At 41.8% G+C, this 25,277-nt stretch overlaps 1 long non-coding RNA gene across 2 annotated transcripts; it reads left to right on the top strand.

The window, feature by feature from the left end:
* Nucleotides 1-63: 63 nt before the first annotated feature.
* Nucleotides 64-23,412, top strand: LOC144379576 (uncharacterized). Of its 2 annotated transcripts, none has more exons than XR_013442787.1 (4): nucleotides 64-198; nucleotides 17,639-17,779; nucleotides 18,041-18,250; nucleotides 23,112-23,412. It is a non-coding gene; the product is annotated as an uncharacterized LOC144379576 (long non-coding RNA). The 2 variants fall into 2 exon arrangements; XR_013442788.1 differs by lacking the exon at nucleotides 64-198 and adding an exon at nucleotides 16,056-16,217.
* Nucleotides 23,413-25,277: the final 1,865 nt, after the last annotated feature.

Raw genomic sequence — 25,277 nt, 5'->3', positions numbered from 1 at the left:
GTAAGAACCATATTAATAATACTACGGTTGTTGTGAGAATATAACAGGACTATATTTTTTTAATCTAGAAAAACAAAATGTCCTCTAAAAGTTGCTGGAAGTCTACTGTCTCTAGAAGTAGGGGAGCCACCCGTACACCTTTGGAGATTTCCTTTGTATTGAGAAAAATACCAGAATGGACACCTTCAGTAATGAAAGGTAAATATCCAGTACAAATACATATAAACATTGCATATACCAATGCATCTAATCTTCCAACATTGGGAATATAAGTTCTATTTAACAAATATTTATATAGCACTTACTATGTACCGGGTATTAATCTAAGTGCTTTGCAAATTTAACCCATTTAATCTTCATAACAACTCATATGACAAGTGTGAACTAAAATTACTTGCTCAGAGTCACACAGCTATTAGAGAGTAGAGCCAGGATTCATACTCAGGTAGTCTAGCATCGGAGTCTGTGCACCTGATCACTATGCCAGGCCCCTGACCCTGAGTGTGGTGTTTGCACCATAGCCTAGCATCTAGGAAAGCACCTGGGCCACAGCAGGCAATCAAATATACTGAAAGGATGGATATGAGCCTGACTGCCTGCACCATTCTAGAACACTCTGCATAATGACAAATTCAATCCTCTCAACAACCCTGTAATATATAAGTACTATTATTAGAGTGAGCATATAATTTATCACCAAAATCAGGACACTATTACTAATTATAGCCAAATAACAAACATAAGACAGGACTGTCACAGACAAACCAGGACATATGATGACCTGAATTATTATTATTATTATTATTACTATTATTATTACACGAGTGATGAAACTGAAGCACAGGGAAGTCAATTAATTTGTCCAAGATCACACATGGGTAAGTGATGGTGTCAGGATTGGAAGCCCAATATTCAGATTCTAGAGTCTTCGGTAGTGACTCTGCCACAGGGAAGTGAGACAGAGGTGGAGTGTTTTCCTTAATGTCACACAGACAGTCCCAGACCCCATGCTATTTCTATTCATATACTCCCTCTTCTAAGATATTTGTACCAGAGATCATTCCTGAGTCTCATTTGTCCTCCAAACCACCTTTGAAAAAAAAGAAGTTCTCTCCAGGAAACAAACATTCTCCTACATGGGGATTTGCTTTGCTAAAACTTTGGGGAAACACTCAAGTGATATTTATTAAATTTTCATTTATAGATTTTTGGATTTCCAGACATCTTTCTGTTATTGATTTCTAGTTGAATTCCATTATGGTCAGAGAGCACACTTGGTATGATTTCAGTTCTTTTAAATGTGTTAAGATTCTTCAGGCCCAGATAATGGTTTATCTTGGTGAATATTTCTTGTGACTTGAAAAGATTGTGTATTCTGTTAGGATTGGGGGAGAGTTTTCTCTCTCAGGTAATTCCATCAACTCTTGCTTCATGCAATTTGAAGCCCTATAATTAGGTACATACACAGTTATGATTGTTATGTTGTCTTGGTGAATTAATCTTTTATCATTGTATAGTATCACTCCTTGGTAGTATCCCTTCTTCTGAAATTTACTTTGTCTGATATCGGTGTAAGTTCTCAAGCTTTCTTTTGATTAGTGTTTGCATGGTATATCTTTATCCATCCTTTACTTTTAACCTATGTATGTGTCATATTTAAAATGGGTTTCTCGTAAATAGCATATAGTTGGGTCTTGTTTATTCAATCTGACAATATTAATTAATATGTTCAGGCCATTTATATTTGATGTAATTATTGACATGTTTTTCATTTCTCTGTTCTTCTTTTCTGCCTTCTTTTGGATTATTAGAAACATTTTTTTGTACTCCATTTTAACTTATCTATTGGCTTTTTGACTATATCTGTTCATATTTTTCCCCTTTAATAATTGCTCTAGAATTATATATACATTTTTAAACTTATGCAATTTAGAGTTAATATTTACCAGTCTAAGTAAAATATAGAAGCCTTGTAACTATATATATATAATATATATATATACTTCTTTCAACTCCCCTTCAATTGACCTTTATGTTATAGTTGTCATTTCTAATACATGCATATATATTGAAAACCCCACCAGATAATGTTATAATTTTTGGTTTCAACAGTCACACATATTCCAAAGAACTCAAGAAGAAAAAAATGATCTTTTATGTTTATATATAATATATTTCATATTTATATGAACAGATAGTTACCATTTGTGTTGCTCTTTTCACTCCTGAAGATACATATTTCCTTCTGGGATCCCTTCTCTTCAGCCCAAAGGACTTCTCACAATTCTTTTAGAGTAGGGCTGCTGGAGACAAATTCCATTAGTTTTTCTCCTTCGAGAATGTCTTTTATTTCAGCTTCATTGTGGAAGGTAATTTTTTCAGGCTATAAAGTTCTAGGTTGACAATTCTTTTCTTTGATCACTTTAAATATGTTCCTCCATTGTCTGTGGCTTCTGATGAGAAAAACTTCTTGGTTTTCTGATGAGAATCCCATATTGATCCCCCCTGTATGTAATGTGTCCTTTTTCTCTAGCTGCTTTTAAGATTTTTTTTTTTTTCTTTTTTACAGCAATTTGACTATGAAGTGTCTAGGAATGGTTGTGTGTTAATTTATCCTGTTTGGGGATGGCTGAGCTTATTGAATCTCTAAATGTATGTCTTTCACCAATTCTGAGTTTTCAGCCATCTCTTTCCTTCAAAATTTTTGTCTAAGCCAAATTTTTCACCTCTCCTTCTGGGACTTCAAGGAAACATGTGTTCAACCTTTTGACAGGTTTCTGAATCTGTTATTTTTTTTTCAGTCTTTTTTTCCTCTGCTCTTTAGAGTAGATAATTTCTATTGATGTACTTTCAAGTTCACTGGTTCTTTTCTCCATCCTGACATTAAGCATATCCAGTGAATTTTTAATTTCTGATACTATATTTTTTAGTTCTGAGGTTTACATGGCTTCTGTATCTCTGCTGAGGACTTTTATCTTTCCATACATTTCAAGTATGTTTACTTTAACTCATGCTTATGCTCATGGAACATAGTTATAATAGCTGTGTTAGCCCAGTCAGGTTGACTGGATAAATAAACTTTGTCTCATTTAAGTTTCCGTAATTTGTAATCCCTTTGTTATAGCAACTAAACTTATATCCAAACAAATATATCCATTGACTTGAAGAGATATATATGAAATATAATTAAGTGGAAAAAAAATCAAATTGCTGGGCAATTTGATCCTATGATCCTACACTATGATCCTATATTTGTAAATATCAAACCACGAAGTAACCTATACATATTTATGCATATTTATAAGGTTCTACATCAACTATTAACTTCGGTTACCTCAGGTGTGAAGAATGGAGAAAAGTTGGAGAGGATTAATATTTGGTTTTATACATTTGGCTTGTACTTTTAATGAACAAATATTACTTTTGTAACTAAATTAAACGTTAAAAGTTTGTATTTGATTATAAATTAGTAATTAGCAATTATTCTTTATTATTTGTTATTACTTAGTAATTTTTTTTTTTTAAAGATTTTTTATTTATTTATTTGAGAGAGAGAGAATGAGAGAGAGCAAGCACATGAGAGGGGGAGGGTCAGAGGGAGAAGCAGACTCCCTGCCGAGCAGGGAGCCCGATGCGGGACTCGATCCAGGGACTCCAGGATCATGACCTGAGCCGAAGGCAGTCGCTTAACCAACTGAGCCACCCAGGCGCCCTACTTAGTAATTTTTTAAATAAAACATATTAAAAATTCTTTTTTAGGTCCTGATATGCTCTATAAGTGAGGCCCCCAATGAAGAAGGTCATGGATGATACAGAGATAGTGAGTAGATTCTCTAAAGGGCTTGGTAGAATGAAAAAGGCTGGAGCAGCTCCTGGAGCCATTAGTTCAGGTCTTCAAGCCCCATACCAAAGAGGTCAGAAGGAAATGCTGGTCATACTCTTCTCAGCCTATGTTTTCCCAGTGCCAGAACCATCTTGGGCACTGAGTCCACCTCAGTGATAAGGGGAATAATCCTCAATAGAGAGCAATTAGCCTGGATAATGGAAAGAGATGTGCTAATATTTTGGAAGAAGAGAGGAGAGGATATGTGGCTGAGATGGGCAACTATCATGTAACAAAATAACCTCTGAGCTTGGAGTCAAAAGATCTAGCATCAAATCCCAGCTGCCAATTATCATCTGTACAAACTTGGGCAATTGCTTAACTTGTCTTAACCTCAGCCTCTTTACCTCTTAAATGGGAATAATTACACCCATCATATAAAGTTGTGAAAATTAAATAAGACACGAGAGCCCACAATGTTGAATTGTTTGTTGAGGTTGCTCTTTGTTCATGTAAGTCTTGCCATTGAAATTAGTGAAATTAATCTTATTAATAAGATTAATAAGATTGTTCCATTTCCTGTTTAATGACAATCCAAATAGCTTCATAGACATAGGTTTAATCATAAGGAATTCATGGACATGGTTGTATTTTGAAATGCAGTTTCACAGGCATTTATTTTTTATTTTTATTTTTGAAGATTTTGTTTATTTATTTGAAGAGAGAGAGAGCACAAGCAGGGGGAGCGGGAGAGAGAGAAGCAGGCTCTCCCCTGAGCAGAGAGCCCAACTCGGGGGCTCAATCCAGGAACCCTGTGATCATGACCTGAGCCGAAAGCAGACACTTAACCCACTGAGTCACCCAGGAGCCCCTCATAGGCATTTAAAAACATTACTTACTTTTCATGCATCCATTATGCAGACTCTTGGACAACTGTAATATTGGACAAATCATTGAACCTCAATTTCTTCTTCTGTAATTTGGGACTAATATTTTCTGCCCTACTTATCACATAGGATCACTGCATTTCTAAGTATGATATGCAGTTTATGAAAGACATTTGTAACATGAAAATGCTAAACAAAGATAAGATGTTAGTTTTTAGGGGTGCCTGGGTGGCTCAGTCGATTAAGTGTCTGCCTTCGGCTCAGGTCATGATCTCAGAGTCCTGGGATCGAGTCCCACATTGGGCTCCTTGCTCAGCAGGGAATTTGCTTCTCCTTCTGCTTCTGCCCCCTGCCCCTGCTTGTGCTCTCTCTCTCACTCACTCTCTCTCGAATAAATAAATTAAATCTTAAAAAAAAAAAAAGGTGTTGGTTTTTAAATTTTTTTAAAGTTTTATTTTTATTTTTTAAGTAATCTCTATACCCTGCGTGAGGCTCAAAGTCACGACCCAGAGATCAAGAGTCACACACTCTTCCAACTGAGCCAAGCAGGCACCCTGAGATGTTAGTTTTAAAAATAGTATTTTAGGGGCGCCTGGGTGGCTCAGTCACTAAGCGTCTGCCTTCGGCTCAGGTCATGATCCCAGGGTCCCGGGATCGGGTCCTGCAGTGGGCTCCCTCCTCGGCGGGAAGCCTGCTCTCCCTCTCCCACTCCCACTGCTTGTGTTCCTGCTCTCACTATCTCTGTCTCTGTCAAATAAATAAATACAATCTTTAAAAAAATAAAATTAAATAAATAAATAAATAAAATAAAAATAGTATTTTATTTTTATCACAAAGAAAACAGGAAAATAAAAGTAAAAGAAAGAAAAAATCACTTAAATTTTCTAACAAACACAACTGCCATTAATATTTAATTGATTTCCTTTATGTTACTTTTCAATACATAATATTTTTAAAATAATTTTAATCATATTCAATTTATAATTCTACATCCTTTCACTTGTTTTATAATAAGCACTTTCTATGACATTATATATAATTGTAAAAATTTCTTTTTTTTTAAAGATTTTATTTATTTATTTGACAGAGAGAGCATAAGTAGGCAGAGCTGCAGGCAGAGGGAGAGGGAGAGGGAGGAGCAGACTCCCCGCTGAGCAGAGAGCATTGAGAGCTCAATGTGGGGCTCCATCCCAGGACTCTGGGACCATGACCTGATCTGAAGGCAGACATTTAACCGACTGTTACCTATTTTTCTCAAGGGAAGCATTGTCAGCATCTTTGTGTGCCTTCCCAGAACACAGACTATGAGTTTGTTCTTCAGAAGGGAATTTGTAATGTTTGCAATTTTCCTATGAAGAATGTCTCTATTAAAAGACTGTACTGGTTATTTAAAAAATATTTCTATTAAGGAAAAAAAATCTCACCCATCGTGTCTGAGAGTTAAGACTGAGTGCTTCTAGTTCACATTTTCTGTCCCAAAGAAAGCAATGAAAGCCTTCAGAACGCCTTCCCTTTTTGGAACAGTCACCTGCTCCCCTTGGCAGATTCGGTGGCCTGGAGTGGGGACAGCCCCATCCCTTTGTGACCCGCCCCCATATGCCCGGGGTTCTGGTGCTCTGGACTATTTGGATAATTAAGACACGCTCCTTCAGGCAGAGGTGCCGAAGCAGTACAGATGACCTCGGGGTCACGTTTAGTCTTGGATTTTGTCAACAAAAAAAGGACAGTAGCATCCTTTGTCCATCCTGTGTCTCAGAGTGTCCTGACACTCTAGTTTCTTCATAAATAATAATGACAATGATGATGACAATGATGAAGGGTCTGTCCCAGGCAATCAAAACACCTTCAATTTTGACAGATCATAAAACAGTCTTTTCTAAAACCACTAAGACTTGTTTTCTGTCTTGAGTTATACAGATGATTGAAACTCTGGCCAATGGCAAGCTGGTCCCTCCCTCATTTTTTCCCAACTTCCTTAAGCAAAACCAACAGTCAGCATATATCACAAGTTTCCTGCAAGAAGTTGATTACTCTGATTAGTTCCCCCCCCCAATTGTTGTCACAGGAAGCATGGTTATCACAGGAAATTTCATAGCTGAATTCTGTCTTCAAAAATTTATTTAAATCAAGCATTTGTGGTTTCCAACAGTGACAGTAGGAAGTGGGGTAACCCAAGCTCTCTCTACCCAACCGCATCATGGTATTAATGCCCTTTGTTCCAAATCATGAAAATGGGCTGGTGGACCCTCCCAGTGGCAAATCAGGGGGGATCAAATTCTGAACTTGGGACATGGCTAAGACATCACTGTCCCCTGGATCAATGTATTTTATCAAGGAACTATCATACCCTCCTTTTAAAAAAGCATATGCCTTAAAAGATTATTAAAATGGCAAATTGTAGTTATATATTTTACCAGAATAAAAAAAGTCATATCGTACAAAAAGCTTTACCCGAAAGTTCCTGTTCCCAGATGAATAGAATATCAAAGAAAGAACTTTAGAGATCCCCTAAACATTTTGCTTGTTAAAGAAACAAGCAAACAAACAAAAATTTTGATTGTTAAGCACTTACTCTATTCATTTATACCCTAACTTATTTCATAAAGAGTTTAAGGGCAACTTAAAAACTACATAAAATATAGTAAGGCAATATATATATATATATTTAAAGATTTTATTTATTTATTTGACAGAGAGAGAGATAGCGAGAGCAGGAACACAAGCAGGGGGAGTGGGAGAGGGAGAAGCAGGCTTCCCGTGGAGCGGGGAGCCCGATGCGGGGCTCGCTCGCAGGACCCTGGGATCATGACCTGAGCCGAAGGCAGACGATTAACCGACTGAGCCCCGCAGGTGCCCCCAGTAAGGCAATATAAAATAGAATTAACATAAGAACTTTTAGGGAAAAAAAGATAGAAACCATGATAATTTTCAAAGATTATTTTCAAAATAATTTGGTAACTTCAAAAATGATATTTTCAAAGTAAGGTAGAATCATGACATAAATACAGATATAAAGTGAAAATGTGTTATTTTATTCATGAAATTGGGAAGAGTCTCACAACCAGTTTAAAGGAGAAGTTGAAAAAATGAAATATCTTTAAAGAGTAGGAATATTGAAATGAATGCACAAATAGAGGCAAAACTGACCCCTTTCACTGTAGAAGAAGGAAGTCAATTGAACCTCTACTAGACGGGATGAAATTTGCATGTCTATACACAGGAATTATTCTGCATTGTTCTCAGTCATCTACAATTTACAAAGTTACAAAATCGCTTCCATGTCACTGGAATCACATAACATCCAGAGGGGTGTCCTCTAGAGTATAAACAATGTATAATTTCCAACCAAACACAAATTTTTCCTTACACATTCAAAGTGCCAAGAACGAAGCTAATACGAAAATACGTACCAGGCTGGAATAGGATGGGAAGAAATCTGTTTTCACAAAGTACTTGAAAACCAAATGACCGCAAATCTACAGTTACCGGCACTTTGCCTCATGGTTTTTGGTTGTTTTGTTTGTTTGTTTGTTTGTTTGTTTGTTTTTTGCCTCAGAATCCAAATGAGAAGTTGATTTGTAAGCCCAATCCATGAATTTTATTTCTCTCCTAATCCCTGTAATATCCCATATGTGTCGTGATCTTTTGTGATAGTATTATGGTAAATACTTCAGGGTAGAAACATTTTTTCAGCTGTGTTTCTCCCTTTATCATTTTGAATGTTTTCATCTATTTGCCCAGTTTATTCTTTTCATTATTTAAAATAAAGACTGAGAATGTGATGTGCCTGTGACACTAATGAACTTGCATGAGCTCTCGCATTTGGGGAATTGTAGATTCTTGAGGACATTCAGCAGCATCAAGCTATTGGCAAAAAGATGAAATTTAAAGCTGCCTTTAACACTGGGGCCTGCGTGGCTCAGTCAGTTAAGGGACCGACTCTTGATTTCGGTTCAGGTCATGATCTCAGGGTCCTGGGATTGAGCCCCCAATCGAGCTCCATCCTGGGCATGAGCCTGCCTAAGATTCTCTCTCTCCCTTTGGCCCCTCCCTGCCCCGCTCGTTCATGCGTGCTCTCTCAAATAAATAAATATATCTTTAAAAAAATAAAATAAAACTCACTGTAGCCCTCTTCTAGGGGTCTTGGGAGAAGCTATAAATTAAGAGTCAACAAAAATTCATTGGACGTGAGCCCCAGCGACTGCCCTTACACCATAGTTCAAAGTCGTAAGGTGAGACCTTCTGTTGGCTAGAGTCTACTCCAACCCTCCCTTCAGTTTATTCAGCAAAACAATTGTATGTAACAGACCAAACCACTCCTCAGAAAATTCAGGTCAGGGGAGAACCCAACACCCCAAAATTACTCAAAGAGCATTTAAGCTCAGAAGATGAATAGTTTGTCCTTGTTACTCAAATTAAATTATGACTCTGGACCCCCATCCTATCCACCAGGCAAGTAGATTTTTCCCTTTTCTGGAGACGTCCCTCCTCGGACCACTTCAAGAAACTTTAGGGATGTTTATTTAATACAATACAGTTGCAACTACCCTGAGGAAGAAAAAAAGGGAAAACTGGCTTGTCAGAAATTCAATTCTTTTTAGCTGGTGCTATTTACTGCCACTAGGTGTCGCTATTGAAACCTGAGTTATCCACCCAACAATGGTTCAATTCACTTTTTCTTGTTGTGTTAAGATTTAAAAAAAAAGATTGAAGAATGTAAATTTAAATGTAAAATCCTGTTGTTAAATGTCAAGATATAATGAGGTAATAATTTACAAGAGAAATTTGAACATCCAAGTACATGTATTACCTGTTGTTGTCATCTATCTGCTCCAGATCTGGGACCCTTTCCAATTTACACCCCAGGTATTAGTGAAGCCGTTGAGGAAGGAAGGGAGCATACATCCTGGAATCCAAAAGCTTTGAGTAACTGGGCTATTTGTTTTGGGATTCATCTGGACTCCTGCATCATCACTTTTTTTCTGTTCTACTGAATCATTCCTATCAGCAAATAAACATGCTACAATATCTCCCATTTTTAAAAAAGTCCACCCTTTGGCCCCAGATCACCTCCAGTTTGATTTCTCTGCTTCTATTCAGAGGAAAATTCAAGAGTTGATTATATTCACAGTCTCTACTTGCTCTCCTCCCATTTTCTTTCCCATCAGGTTTTATTCCCACTATGTGCCCTGAAAAACTCTTTTCCCTCATGTTGCCAAATCCAATGTTGGGTTGACTCACAGTCTTCATCAATCTTGATTGTAATTGCCAGGGTTGGTCACGCTCTACTTCTTGCTGAAACCCTCTCATCTCTGGATTGCACTCTTCTGACTTGCCTCTGACTTCCCTGGCCTCTCATTAGTCTTGGCTGAACTCCCCCTCACCTTCATGATCCCTCACTGGGGAGTGCTGGGCCATGGACATCTTCTCTAGCCAAGCCCACTCCCTACGTGATCTCGCCCAGCCCAGTGGCTTTGGATGCCATCTGTACACTATGATTCCCAAATTAATATCTCATCCCTGACCTCTCCTTCAGCCCCAGCCTCCATATCTAGCTGCCCATTTGACATCTCCACTGTCATCTAACAGTGTCTCAAGTTTAGCCTATCAATAACTCTTACCTTTCCCTTCAAAGCCTGCTCCTCCTCAAGTCTTACCCATTTACATAAAAAGCATCTGTATTTACCCAGTTGCTCGGGTCAAACACTGTAGAGTCATTCTATACTCTTTTCTCCCAGATTCCATCACCAAATTCAACCCAACCCAACAGCAACTCCTATTGGCTTCAGCTTCAAAAGAGATAATTTCTCACCATCCCTGACGTGTTTTTTTTTTTTGGAGTAGTGTTGTTGGGGTCCAGAGCCGACAGCCAAGAAAGAATTCTTGAGACATCTTTGGTGCAAAAAGATGGTTTTATTAAACCCCGGGGACAGGACCGTGGGCAGAAAGAGCGGCACTGGGGTCATGAGGAGTGGTCCATTATAGACTTTCAAGTTGGGAGGGAGTTAGGGACAGAACAAACTTCCAAGGTATTTTGGAAACAAGTTTTCAAGGACCCTGAGGGGCCTAGCTATTGTGAGGAAAGGTCATTTATTACTGTTTAGTAAACTCTCAGTCATGAGACCCTTCAGATATATATCAGTGGGCTATATGCTTGGAGGATGATTCCTAACATGTCTCTTGGAGGGGGTGGGGGGAAGATAAAGAAAAAGGGAGCTTCCAAAGGAATTTCTATATGTTAAAGTAGACTTACAGAGTCCTGGATTGTCTTTTGCCCTCAGCAAGGTATTAACATCGAGGCAGCTGAGTCCCTAGAGGAATGTCACTCTGCCTATTTCAAGGACTTGTCCATTGGCTGTAAGTAGTAAGGAAATTTAATAATTTTTCTTCTGCCTTTGTCTCCCACATCAGTCAGGACTTTGCTGAGGGTTTTATCTCCAGACCAATAGCTGAGATAGAAAGGCCAGTCGATAGATATTTATCACAGCAATGAATGGAAGGGCAGCTGGCTATAAGTGGGGACATTGGAATTTAAGGCTCCGTCGGGATATACTGATCTGGATTGTTAACCAGAGCATTACCTGGTGGTGACCTATATTGTGCCTGGGCCTCTGAAGCCAGTCAGTCATCTTATGTATTCCCCAGGTACTCTCTTAGCGCCACTCACAAATGTTTACAACATTTATTTACTTATTTATTTTTAACATTCTATTTTTTAGTAATCTCTATACCCAACGTGGGGCTTGAACTCATAACCCCGAGATCAAGAGTCTCATGCTCTACTGACTGAGCCAGCCAAGTGCCCCAAATGCTTCCAACATTTATTTATTTATTTTTAAAGATTTATGTATTTATTTATTTGAGAGAGAGAGTGCACGCACAAGCATGATCGGGAGAGGAGCAGAGGGAGAGAGACAAGCAGACTGCAAAGTGAGTGGGATGCAGGGCTTGAGCCCACGACCCTGAGGTCATGACCTGAGCTGAAACCAAGAGTTGGAAGCCCAACCGACTGAGCCAGCCAGGCGCCCCAAATGCTTCCAACATTTTAATCCTATCAAAAACTGACACTTCCAACAGCCTACCAGCATCTACGGTTAGGACAGCATCTTACAAAACATCCTTACAAAATCAACAAAATTTATTGCGTTTAGGTATTTAGTTATTGTTAATAGTCAATTGAAAACCATTTTAATTGATTTTCTTATAAATACAATTGTGTTTGATATGATTTACAAACCCATTGATAATATCCCTTAAACTATCACCCCAAACATTTTCAAAGCTTCCTGTCTGGGGTAAAAATGATCCCTACAAATGGGCCAAACGGTCATCTGCTACCCTTTTTCCATCCACTGTCTGATCATCTGTCTGCTCAGGTCAAACACTGTAGAGTCATTCTATACTCTTTTCTCCCAGATTCCATCACCAAATTCAACCCAACCCAACAGAAACTCCTATTGATGAGGCCGATTTCACCACTGGTATCTGTTGACCCCATCGTCTGATATGATCCCTGGCCATCCAAGTAAAAGGTTTTGATGAGCTGAACCATTGATGAGCTCATAATTGCTGGTCTACCATCATGCCTCTGGTCCTGGGTCACTCAGAAAAAGAAGTATCTGTCTCCTGGCTCACTCTGGGTGCTCCAGGCCAGCACTAGAGTCCTTTAATGACATAGCTCCTCAGGTGTAAGCACACACATCATGGCCAGGGTGGCTGGGTCTACAGAAGGTTACTGACTGCAGCCCCAGAATGTCCTCAGGAATCTTCTCTACCCTGACCTCTGCATCTTGGGGTTCACAGTTGAGGGAGCCCTTTCTTCTCATCCTCAAGCCTCAATCTGTTTCATATCTGTGACCTTCCTTGGGGTAAGGGAACTTGCCCATTATCACATAACCATCAGTGTTTTTAGGCAATATCAAATAAGCCAAAAAAGCAAAAATGACAAAAAGTACAAACTACTTTTACTTGTTTGAAGAGAGGGAGTCACCATTAACCTACAAATGTGTAACTTTTAAGTAAGGTAGTGTGACCTCATGGCCAGAAGACAAGCAACAAAAATTAACTATTGCACCTAGCTTGTTCTTTTGGAAAACAAGTAAATAAAAATGTAGGTGGTTCTTAACCTTTTAGATTATGCGCTAATTACACAGTTGTTAAAAGGGTAAGGGAAAAAAAATCTCCTGGGTAAAGTTTCCTGCCAGGGGGTGAGATGGCATGAGGTCGGGGCCGGGGCGGGGGGGGGGGGGGGGCAGGAGAAGCAGGACTCTGTGTATCGGCTAAAAGTTCAAGAAAAAGACCACTGTCATAAAATGACACTGTGAAGGAGTTGGTGCAATTAAATGTCAATTTGTGCTCTTTGTTCCTGCCTAAGGAGCCTTTAGAAGTCCTTTCTATCCACTTGCTTTGAAACCTTTGCTCTGCTCCTTCTAGTTTAGCACTGCAACATTTTTAAAAGACAGAAGGACAATTTAAAGGGAGGACTGATGTGAACAGATTTTTATGGTGGCTTATTTATGGTGAAAGCCCTTACAATTGCTTAAGACTACTTTCCCTCAGAATGCTACCAGGATGAATGCATATGCCAGTAACGTACTTTCTTGATAACTGTAGCTTGACATTACAGCTTCAAATCAGAACGTCTCAGTTCTTCAACTTTTTTTCAAAGTCATTTTTGTTATTCTAGATCCTGTGCAGTTCCATATAACTTTTGGAATCAGTTTGTAGATTTTTTTTTTTTAAGATTTTATCCATTTCTTTGTCAGAGAGAGACAGAGAGAGCACAAGCAGGGGAAGTGGCAGGCAGAGGGAGAGGGAGAAGCAGGCCCCCCAAAGAGCAGGGGGAGTCCGAAGTGGGACTGATCCCAGGACCCCGGGATCATGACCTGAGCCAAAGGCAGTCGCTTAACCAACTGAGCCACCAGGCGCCCCAGTTTGTAGATTTTTGATTGGGATTCTGTTGAAATATTCGATCAACTTGTAGAGAAATGATATGTCAACATTAACGAGTGTTCCAGTGCATGAATATGGCATCTTCATTTATTTAAGTTTTATCAGTTTATCTTAACAATATTTTAATTTTCAGAGTTTAACTCTTGCACAGATTTTGTTAAATTTACCCCTAAGTATTTCATGGTTTTTTTTTTTTTTATGTAAAAAGTATTGTTTTTTTTGTTTTGTTTTGTTTTTTTAAAGAATACTACTGGGATGAATGACTGGTATTTAATTATTTACAAAGTACTTTGCCAAAACTTTTATTTATTTTTCTCCACAGCATCCTAATACTGACAGCTTCAGATGGGATAATGCATAGGAAAGATTTTAAGGTATAGATGTTAGTTAGTCGGATGATATTATTATACCATTATTACCATTATTCTTCTTTATATCACTGTGATGGCCTTAATCTTTCCAGAAAGCAGTGGTGGAATAGCTGAGACTTTTCAGAGAAAAAGCTAGGAAATTGAGAACACGGGCATCTTCCTAAAACTGCTCTCTGACGACAATGTATATGACGTAAGAAGACTGAGGAATCTCATAGAAGCCCGGCTTTCACTGAGCATGTGCATGCTGTGCACTGTGTGCAGGGACCCCTTCATCAGCTCCTAGTTCCGGGAAGAAAGGAGGAAGAGGGTCTGGAAGGTTTTTCCATTGTAGGAATCTCTTTGCTGATGTCTGCTGAGCTGCCACTCATGGCCGATTCATCACTAATTTCACCATTAACTTCATCATTAATTTATCAGTCACGAACCAGCTCATTCCCCATACAGACTGGGTCCTTCGCAGAAATCATCTTCCTCTGGAGTCACCTGTTCCAATGACCCACGTAACCACTGATTGACATCACTGGCGACAGACAACTTGTTATGTCTGTGGTGACACTCTCCTTTGCTCTGGTCACCCAAGCCTCAGTGTCTGCGACTTCCTGCCCACACCCCACACCCTCTCCCCCAGTGCAGCCCCGCTTCCTGGGGTAGTGACTGGCATTTAAACTATCAGAGTGCTTCGGGCTGAACCGTTTAATATTTCACACCCTCTGCTGTGTGTGACTCATTCTATCCAAATAGGCAGCCTGAGCTTTCTCATGCCTCTGGTTTCACTCTGAGCACATTCGAGGCCACCTGGGGGACCCTTGAATGTCACTCTCTAAGGCCCGTACAGGCACCCCGTTGGTTGCAATGCCTTATGGAGTCACGGAGCAGAAAAGAAGAAACTTCTGCTGCCTTGGGCACAGGAAACCGGCCCCTGACCCTGATACATCTGAGAGGTAGCACCTCCCGCAGCTGGGGGCAGGGCAGAAAGCGAGAGTGCGAGGCGTGCTCGGGCCCGCAGTCCAGCCAGAGGCTCTCTTCTCTAGGGACCGAGAGGGCTTGGTGGTGCTTGGGGGCAGCAGGGCAGGGGCACTCCTCTGCTTTAGCCTGGGTGGAAGCACGTGCTGGGCACCTTCATGCTCTTTAACCCTAGCACTTGCTCTCCGGATCCTTTGGGCTGACATCAGGACTGGAAAGCACAGGAGCCGCAGGGCTGCATCCGTCTCACATGTTTCAAGAGAGGAGTAATAACGCTGTGAAGGCCCTTCCGAGGCAGGAACCCTGCTGCTAGTCCCTCCAGTACATTTTTGTGAATTAGAAAAGGCATCCCTAGTCAATTGTATTGGAATAGCGTTGTATGGGGACAGATGGTAGCGACACTCATAAGCATAGCATAGTATGTAGAGAAGTTGAGTCACTATGTTGTACACCTGAAACTAATGTAATGTGTGTCAACTGAAAATAAAGAAAAGCATCGCTTCCTCAAGGCTCTAGACTGCCATCTGTTGGAAGGTTGTTGTAATGGACATGGGCCCGCCCAGCCAGGGCGGGAAGGAACGGTGCTCTGGAGACTTGCGCAGTGTGGTCAGAGGGGTGGACGAAGGGACAGCAGTGAGGTATGGCTTCAGTGACTTCAGTGGCCTGGGTGAGCCACACAGTCCTGCAGAACTGGCATGTGGGCGACAGCAGTGACAGAGTAAACCCCATCCTGGGGACCCCCAGCAGATAACAGAGGTGGGGACCTCCAGAAGGTTAGGTGTGCATGGGTCTGACTGAGGCGTGGCTCAGGGCTTGGCCCTAGTGTCACAGGCTTCGCGAGGCTGCGAGCACCTCAGCAGAGGAGGGAGGGAGGTGCCGGGTGCGAGGGAGCACAGGCGGGGTCCACTGCTGGGGCGCGGCAGTTAGAAATGTGCTCTGCAGCAGGGATGGCGTGTGAGTTGCCTCAGGTCACCACTGGAACTGAAGGGCTCTGGTGGGGGTGCAGGTGGGGTCTGGAGGCCCTATAATTCCTCAGGCTGGGGCTTACGCCAGAGAAATGCTATTTGGTTGCTATTATTGTAGCCAGCTGTGCTCCCAGGACCCCGACCGGAGAAACACCTGTTAAGCCATGAATGAAAATGAAAGGGGCCGCCCGCCAAGGAACGGAGGCAGCCTCTAGAAGCTGGAATGCAGCCCTGCTGCCATCTTGATTTCTCAGTGAGACCAGTTTTGGATTTCTGACCTCCAAAAATGTAAATTCGTTTTAAGTTGTATAATTTGTTAGAGTACCCATAAAAAACGAACACAGTAGGTATACTTGTCTTCATTTTAAGGTGAGAAAACTGAAACTTGAGCCAGGATCAAAATCTAATTCTCTATGACTTCAAAGGCCACACTTTCCTTATACCCCACTGATGCCCTCTTAAATTTTTATAGCTAATGTCCTTACGGAAATCATCAAATATTTAACTGCTGGGACAACTGGCCTTAGAAAGAATGGCTAATGGCATACTTCTGAATATATCTGCTTGCTACAAATAATTTGTTGACAGAAAAGAAATGATCAGCTGAATCTTGCCTGTAGAGTTCATGAAAAAGAAAACCAGAATGTCCAAATTTTTCTGCGGAAGCCCTCAATTCTAAGGAAACTAAAAAAATTATAATTCTTTAGCTGGTTTATTCACTTGGTTGAATTTCTAAATTATTCTATATACACGTAACAGTATATTGGTCATAATAAGATGGACGACATCATTAATCATCAGGGAAATATAAATTAAAACTGTAATGAGATTGCACTATACATCCCTAGGATGGTTAAAATTTAAAAGACTGAGTGTACAAGTGTTGGTGAGGTTGTGGAGAAACTGGAACTCTCAAAATATTATATATCTACCCTATTACCCACCAATTCAACTCCTAGCAATGTCTTTTAAGATGTGTACATTTGTTAAAATTCATCAAACCATTTGCTTAAAACCTCTATATGTAATTTATATCTCAAGATTTGAAAAACGGGAGTGCCTAGATGGCTCAGTCAGTTAAAGTGTCGCACTCTTGGTTTTGGCTCAGGTCCTGATCTCATGGGTTGCGAGAACCTGTCCCACTTCGGGCTGGGATCATGACCTGAGCCGAAAGCAGACGCTTAACCGACTGAGCCACCCAGGCACCCTGCGCATACGTATATATTAATAGAGATATGGGGATTACTAAAGAACATGCTCTTTTTAAAGCTTTGAGTGAAAGGGTAATGTGACCACAGTAAAAATACCACCAGACTGAAAGGCCTGTGGCTTCAGACAAGGCATTCACATGTTCAGAGGACATGTCGATATCCGCACCGTCTGCTTGCTCACAGTTGTTTAAAGATGAAGTGAGATCTCGCCAAATAGGTAAAGCACGTTTTAACTTGCAAAATGTTGTACAAATATAAAGTGAGTTGTTCTTATTGAGAATAAGAAGACGGCAGGAACAAGTGTTTAGGAGGGGCCCATTCTACAAATGAGCTGAGGTCTGGTCAGCACCAATCACTGCTCTGATGTGATGCAGGGGATACTGAGAGAGACAGGCTTTTTAAGGACACAGAGGTAAAGGTATTTTAGGATTCCCTTGGTTTCATGGACTCATGGTGATTTCAGATGCTTCCTGCGGTTCCTCGGCTCATCTCCTAGATTTTGTCTGAAGAAAACCCAGCTTCACCTCATCTGCAAGATGATCAACCTTTGGTTTGCCAGGTTAGATTGGGAAGACTCGCGAGAGCTGAATGTCCACGGCTGGAGGTAGGGGGAGAACCACAGAGGGTTCTTGGGGGTGCAGACTGCAAAAGCCTGCCGAGGCTCTGCCCAGTGTGGGGTGAGGAAGGAGGTGGAAGGGTTGGATAGGAGGGTGGATTGGTGGAGGGATGACCCAAAGAAAGCTTTATAGAAGATTCACAGAAGGGGGAGGAGAAGGGAGGGATGAGGAATGGCTCTGTTCCACAGAGCACAAACACTCCCGCAACACTGTTGATGTTTGACAGTGTTATTTCTCTGCTGCTATAGTCCCAAGACCTAAAACAGTGTTAGCCATGCAGGAAGTGCTTAATAAGGACTGGCTGAATGAACTGAAGGGATGCACAGCAAAAGAGGACCAAAAGGCAGCACTGACAGGACCTCTTCACCCCCACTGTGCCCCGAGGAGGACGGTCCTGACTCATCTCTCTGGTCTTGGAGGCAGGAATAAAGAAGGATTCAGCAGGCTAATGCAGCCAGGTATCTATACTATTCAAAACATGCATCATTAATACCCCTTTTCTGACTATACAAACCCAGGAGGCATACTTGATTCTTTCCTTTCCTATACATCTAGTAGCCCCATCAGCAGCACTCCCAAAATGTTTTTTGCATCTTTTCTGTCTTCACCATGGCTCTTACCCCAAACCCCATCATCTCCCATCGGGACCACTGCAGTGGCCTCCTAACACGTCTCCCTGCTTCCTCTCTGCCCTCCCATCTGTTGTCCACCCAGCTGCCATACAATCGTTTATAAAGTCACTCCTCTGCCTGAAATCGTCCGGTTGCTTTGAACTGCATGTAGAACAGTACCCTAACTCCTAATCATAGCCCTCGAAGCCCTGTGAGAACTGACCTCCGCTTTCCTTCTCTACTGTGTCACCCACCACTCTGCCTTACTCACTTTCCTATAGCCACACTGGCCTTCCCTCTGTTCCAGAAACTTGCCAACTCTATGTCAGGACCTTTGCACCTGCTAATTCCCCAGCCCCAGCTCATGTGGCTGGCTTTTTCTTGTCATACTTTCCCAAATAACATGCCTTCCCTTTGTCACCCAGTACATTCTATCTCCTCATCTTGTTTTATTTTCTTTATAGGACTAATCTCTATCTGGAGATATGTTTAACTGTTGTTTATTTGTCCCTTGGCTCATCTTCCTTAGGAATGTGCCCCCTCCTTGGGCAGGCATTTGTAAGTGTTGTTCACTGCTGTAACCTCTGTTCCCAAAGTTTTCTGGTACCCGTAGGAGGCACTAAATAAATTTTTTGGAATGAATGCCTACTCACCAAGTGACCTTCTGACTCTAGTTTTCCAAATAGACTGCTTATAGAGAATGTGCCAGCCAGAGGACAAGGATGTCTCCTGTTCCCTCTATTTTTCATATAAATAAATACACGCATGCTTGCATTTGTATACTTCAGCCTCTGTGAGGTTAGTTAATGTGAGTCTGTCCCTAAAAGATGGATTCTGTCTTGAGGCACTAACAAATCAGGTATCTGAGCTTGCAGACCTGAGAGTTGTGCTCCACACTGAGAAGCATTAAATGAGGAACGGCACCCTGCCTGAGTGATCACTGACCCTCTACTCATGACCTTTACAGCCTTACCATGAGTGTGCCCTGGACTTCTTTTGGGGGCTTCTCTAGGAACAAGCAGAGAAGAGCTCCTGATGGAGAAAAATCCCCAAAAAGGAAAGGAAGGCTGTATAAATATTCAACAGGTCCTTCATCTTGAGCATTTGTATTTGTGAACTCTTTCAATTCTATCCCAAATGCCACTACCGCATGGGGCCCTCTTTTTCTCCTGTTTTCTATAGCATAACTGAGACAAGCCTACATACCTGAAGAACAAGAAGGAGGGCAAACTAATAGCTATTGAGTGCTTCAGTATGTATCAGGCACAAGGACTTTACAAATATCTCACCTAAAGTAATATCTCTAAAAACTAAGGGAAACAAAGAAAATATAAACTGTGTATAAGACTTGGATATTCAAGATAAGATAACACAAAGGGTCAGGTTGTCAAATCAGACTCACAGGAGATAGAGATCTTGCCCAGTAACAAGAGTTACTAATAATTTCAAGAATACAAGTAATTGTGAGGGACAGGTGAATGCTGGAGACCCTGGTCCATGAAAGCAGATCTCTGGGTCCTTTCTTGCTACATTAGAATTTGCTCTGGTCCAGATTTAGCATATGAGACCTCTAAGTCATGTGTGTCATCACTAAAGCAAAAGAACAACTTGGGTCATAAAACATCTCAGTTTTATACTCACATAGTTACATAGTTTACATGTCGTTTTCCAGGGAGCTATGCTCCAAAAAGCCTTAGACTCCAGGTTCATTTATCATAAGCCATCCTAGACTGACCAGGTACATCCTGCTAAAAAGCTTTTCATAGATAAGTGCTCTCTCATTAATAAGTATCCATTTGTTTCCTTTCCAGGAGGTGTATCAGTATATTTACAAGGAGATTTTATCGAGTCAACTGACTTTATTTTCCTTCCTTTCTTCCTTTCTTTCCAGTGGCTTCTCAGGGAAAAAGAGAATAGTCAGCTGCTAACCCTTTCCTTCCCCCAAAGAATAGGCTTTTGGTCCTAAGAATTCCACTGAAAGCAGTGCAGTGATTATTTTCCTATGCTCCCAAAGCCTTTCACCTCAAATTAACTCTGCCCCCGTCCAGGGAGAACTAGCACAGATTGGTAGCTTCTCTTTATTTTATTTTTTTTAAAGATTTTATTTATTTATTTGACAGAGAGAGACACAGCGAGAGAGGGAACACAAGCAGGGGGAGTAGGAGAGGGAGAAGCAGGCTTCCCGCCGAGCAGGGAGCCTGATGCGGGGCTCAATCCCAGGACCCTGGGATCATGACCTGAGCCGAAGGCAGACACTTAACCAACTGAGCCACCAGGCGCCCCGGTAGCTTCTCTTTAACCAGCTACCTTCCTGTTAAGCATCTGCCTTCAGCTCAGGTCATGATCCCAGGGTCCTGGGATCGAGCCCTGAGTTGGGCTCCCTGCTCAGCAGGGGAGTCTGCTTCTCCCTCTTCCTCCGCCCCTCCCCCTGCTCGTGCTCTCTCTCTCTCTCTCACACTCTCACTCTCTCCTCTAAAATAAATTTTTAAAAAATCTTAAAAAAAAGAATTTGTCTTTTGAACAGCTCTTTTTTAAAAGATTTTATTTATTTATTTGAGAGAGAGAGAGCATAAGCAGGGTGAGGGGCAGAAGGAGAAGCAGACTCCCTGCTGAGCAAGGAGCCCGACACAGGACTCAATCCCAGGACTCCAGGATCATGACCTGAGCCGAAGGCAGACGCTTAACCAACTGAGCCACCCAGTCACCTCTGAATAGCTTTTGAGAGTAATGTTTTGTTACTTTTGTTCCACTGATGGACATCTACCACTACCAACCAGTAGGACTGGGGTGATAGAAGCAGTGTTAGCACACTGAGTCCACGTTCTAGTCAAATATTGTTGAAAGCTCACCACATGCCTACTAGAGGATGAAAAAGACGTGGTCCCTGTCTTCAGGAAACTCACAGTCCATGGGGAAATGAAAGTGTGCCTATCCCCAAATCCTCCGACGTTATGGAGTCACCTTGCCTTTAATAGCTAAGTAAAAATGGTTTGTGCCCTCAGAGAGGATGGAAAGACAGTTCTCTCCCTAATGGTATTCTGGAACCAATTTAAAACAAACATTTGTTCCTAATACACCAATAAATAAATAGTAGCAATGGAGTATGTTTGGTGCTATAACATAAGTGGAAGGAGGAAGTAAATAGTAAATTCTAAATGGAGATGTAAAAGAAGGCTCAAAGAGGAGGTGATGGTTAGATGAATGACTGGGAATTTATCAAGTGGGGGAAGAGCATCCCAAGCAGCCGGCTTAACATATACACCAGAGAGAGGTATGAAAAGGCAAAGACTATTTGGGACCTCCCAATGGTTTAGTATGACTAAAGCGTTCTCTAAAAGAGGAGACTGAAAAGGGGCAAGGATGGTGTCATAGACAGAAGACAGCTTACTGTCCTCAGCATTTGCTAAACCTAAAAGCAAGTCAGGGATATTGTCCTAAACAATCTAGGAGTATCCCAGCCAGGGACAGGGCTAGGGTCAGGCAGGTAAGGTACTTGTCTTGGGTGCAAAATTTAAGGGGGCGCCAAAGCTTCAGTCATCAAGATAGCATTTTAACACAAAATTTTAAATAAAGATAGGATCAGTGTTGAGTTTTCCTTTTGCCTCAGGCTCTAATATGGCTCAGCAAGGCACTTCTTTATCTAAAATTTTGGCATTTGTTCATAATGGATTTTTTGGGTACTGATTTTGATTTTTTAAGATATTGCATTAAAATATTTATCTTGATGACTGAAGAAGTTGGTCCGAGGGTTGTGGGTTATTGTTAAGCTGATAACTGAAGGTTTTTTTCGGCGGGGGGGCATTCCCTTAAAATTTTTGTATCTGAGATAAGTGCTTTACTCACTTCGTCCTAGTCCCAATCCTGATTCTGGCCAAACTTTATCTGTTAGCATGGATGAAAGACACCGTGTGTCACCCTGGCATAAGAACACAAATTAGAAAGGATAAAATTCACAGCACTTGGTGGCTGATGGGATATAGAAATAAAGGGAAGGGAGGAGTCAAGAATTTCATCGTGGAAAAAATTATGTTCTTGGAAAATTTATAGAACACTGGAGATGATAAACATGAAAAGAAGAGAAATCAGTATAATACGATAAGTTTTATAACAGGTAGATCAGCAAAGGGCTGTGAGACATAGAGAAGCTACTGTCTTTCCCTTTTGAAAAAGAATTCAGAGTCTAACATGTTGACAGCCTCTACATAATTACGTTTCAAGAACATACAATCGTCCACAATGTAATATACCAAAGTTGGCAGAGCTTTTCTTTAATAGGAACAGAAGTGTTGGGTATCTGGTTCTCCCCCGACTGTTTGAAGGAAGAGAACATCCCCAAAAGCTGTCCTTGGGGTCAGTAGTCAGGAGCAGGAGGTAGAAGGACTTTCCTCCGCAGGGAAGAGAGCACCCACCTCCAGCTCTGCACTTGCAGCCTCTGCCTTTGCTGTTGAGAGCCCATCAAGTGCAACTGAAATCAATTTTCCTGAAAGGAGACTTAAGGGGTGGCTATGGGCTCAGCTAAATGAAGGGAGAGGTCAATCAGATTCTCATCAAAGAGCTCAACTAATCTATCTCATTTTTGAATTACAGCCTCCCCTGAGCCTCCTCTGCAGGTACCAACGATCATGCCAATGTTTGATAACTGCAGGCCATTGAATAATTGGCACAATTCATTTCTCTGGTAAGACTTACCTGCCAATTCTGCCCCCAGGAGCCGGCAAGGACCTGAGGCATCACTGAGGATTGCCGCTCTCGGTCTCCCATCTCGCACACGCCCCACGGACTCCCCTCACTCCTGTGTCTTCAGCCTCCTCCGCTTTTCTGGTTCCTTCCCTCCTACGGAAAACATGCTGTCTCTCTCTCCCCCACTTCCAGGCACCCATCCGAGTTTGACTACACGCTCCTTGGACAAAAGACAGATGGCTGGGAGCAGAAAGGAAATATTTTGCTCTGTTCAGATAAATAAATAAAGGCAGCAAATAAATGTATAAATAAAACAATTCTGTCCTTGACCCTTTAGCCATCTGTAGCCCCTCCCCTATCTCTCTTCATCCCATCTCAGCATTTGGTGCCTCCAAGTCATCGGGTCAAACACTGAACCCATTGTCTATCTCCACGCTGGTGAACGATCTCCCCAAACCGCTCTGCCCGGGCCTCGCCACACTTCTTTTGGTTGCGGGACTCAACATGCCCTCTCCTCCTTGGGAACTGTGCCCATGCGGTTCTTCTACCTAGAACGTTCAGCCTCTCCCTGCCGCCCACTGTGCCCACTTGCCTCCTGCTCACCCTCTGGGTTGTAGCTTAAATCTTAGATCCTTCAGGGAACATTTCCTGGCCCCTCAGGTCCCCGGGGCCCCCTGCCTGCCCTTCTCCTGCGCGGCATTGAACACATCTGTGAGTATTTGTTCAACATCTGGCATCCCCTGGAGACAGTGTGCTTCACGAGGGTGAGCTGTGTCTGGCTTGTTCACTGCTACCTGCCCACCGCCTAGCCCAGTGCCTGGCGTGGGAAGAGATGAACTAATATGTGTTGAATATTTGTTTGTTAAAACCCATCTTAGGGTTTAAAGTAGGTTTAAGAGAGATGATCTTTTTTTTTTAAGATTTTATTTATTCATTTGAGACAGAGAGATACAGAGAGGTAATGAGAGCGAGCATGAGCAAGGGGAGAGGCAGAGGCAGAGGGAGAAGCAGACTCCCCGCTGAGCCAGAAGCCCAACGCAGGACTCGATCCCAGGACCCTGAGATCATGACCTGACCAAAGGCAGACGCTTAACCATCTGAGCCACCCAGGTAGGCGCCCCTAAGAGAGATGATCTTATGTAGGGTTTTTAACAGAGATTCTCAATTCTGATGTTTGAACATGTCTGGGGGGCATTTCTTTTCTCACAATGACTCAGGGGTGCCTCGTTAACTTAGTGGTCTGAGACCAGACCTACCAGACATCCCTCAGTGCACAGGACAGCTCCCTGGAGAAACATTGTTTGCAAAGATCACTCTACCTGTGCTGGGAAAATGTGTGAAATATGGAGGAAGAGGAAGTGGAGGTTGAAATCAGAGTGACTCGCAGGAACACTATTGCAATCATCCCAAATCAGGAGCTGGCCAGGTGGCTGGGGAGGAAGCCTGAACTTAGAAGGAGACAGGTTGAGAGGTAACTAAGAAATAGAAGCAACGAACTCTGTGATCAGTGGGATGAGTCACCCTTCAAGGAAAGAGAAGGGATGTAAACACGAAGGTAGACAGATAGATATAAGTGGTGTGACCTTGGGCAAGTTACTTAACTTCTCTGTGTCTAATTTCCTCATCTGTAAAATGGAGATAAAAATAATACATCACAGGGACATGAATATTACGGGAACTAAGTTAATTCATATAAAGTGCGCTGCCTGACATAGGGGAAGCACTAGGGAAGTATTTGACATTGTAGCTGTAGATATATAAATAAATAGATATGTAGAAATATTAACAAATAAGTGGTGGGAAGGATAGATGAGTGGATAAATGAAGGGATGGAAGGATGGACAGATAGATGGGTGGTTGGATGGATGGTAAAGAAACTGATAAATGAATTTTGAATGTGGAGGATGAAAGAGAGAGTGTGATCCCTGCAATGTTTTTCCAGAAGTAGTTTTGAGCACAGATTTGACCCATTCTACCAACAGCCTCTCCCTTCTTCTTCCTTTATGTCTGGTGACCAGGGTACCAAGGGGGCTTTGGTTTATGGGACAGAGCCATGACGACTGACCCACATGGGACCACTGGAAGCATGCAGTAGGCAAGGGGCTGATTGACAGGAAGGGCCACAGGTGTCCCCTGCCTTGGGCTGTGTGCTACATGGAGGAGCAAAGTCAGACAATTCTTGCCACTTTGGTTG

Source organism: Halichoerus grypus, chromosome 12 (assembly GCF_964656455.1).
Source record: "Halichoerus grypus chromosome 12, mHalGry1.hap1.1, whole genome shotgun sequence".
In the NCBI taxonomy this organism is placed as follows: domain Eukaryota; kingdom Metazoa; phylum Chordata; class Mammalia; order Carnivora; family Phocidae; genus Halichoerus; species Halichoerus grypus.
The sequence above is the reverse complement of the archived record's forward strand: the minus strand, read 5'-3'. Positions and strand labels throughout refer to the sequence as shown.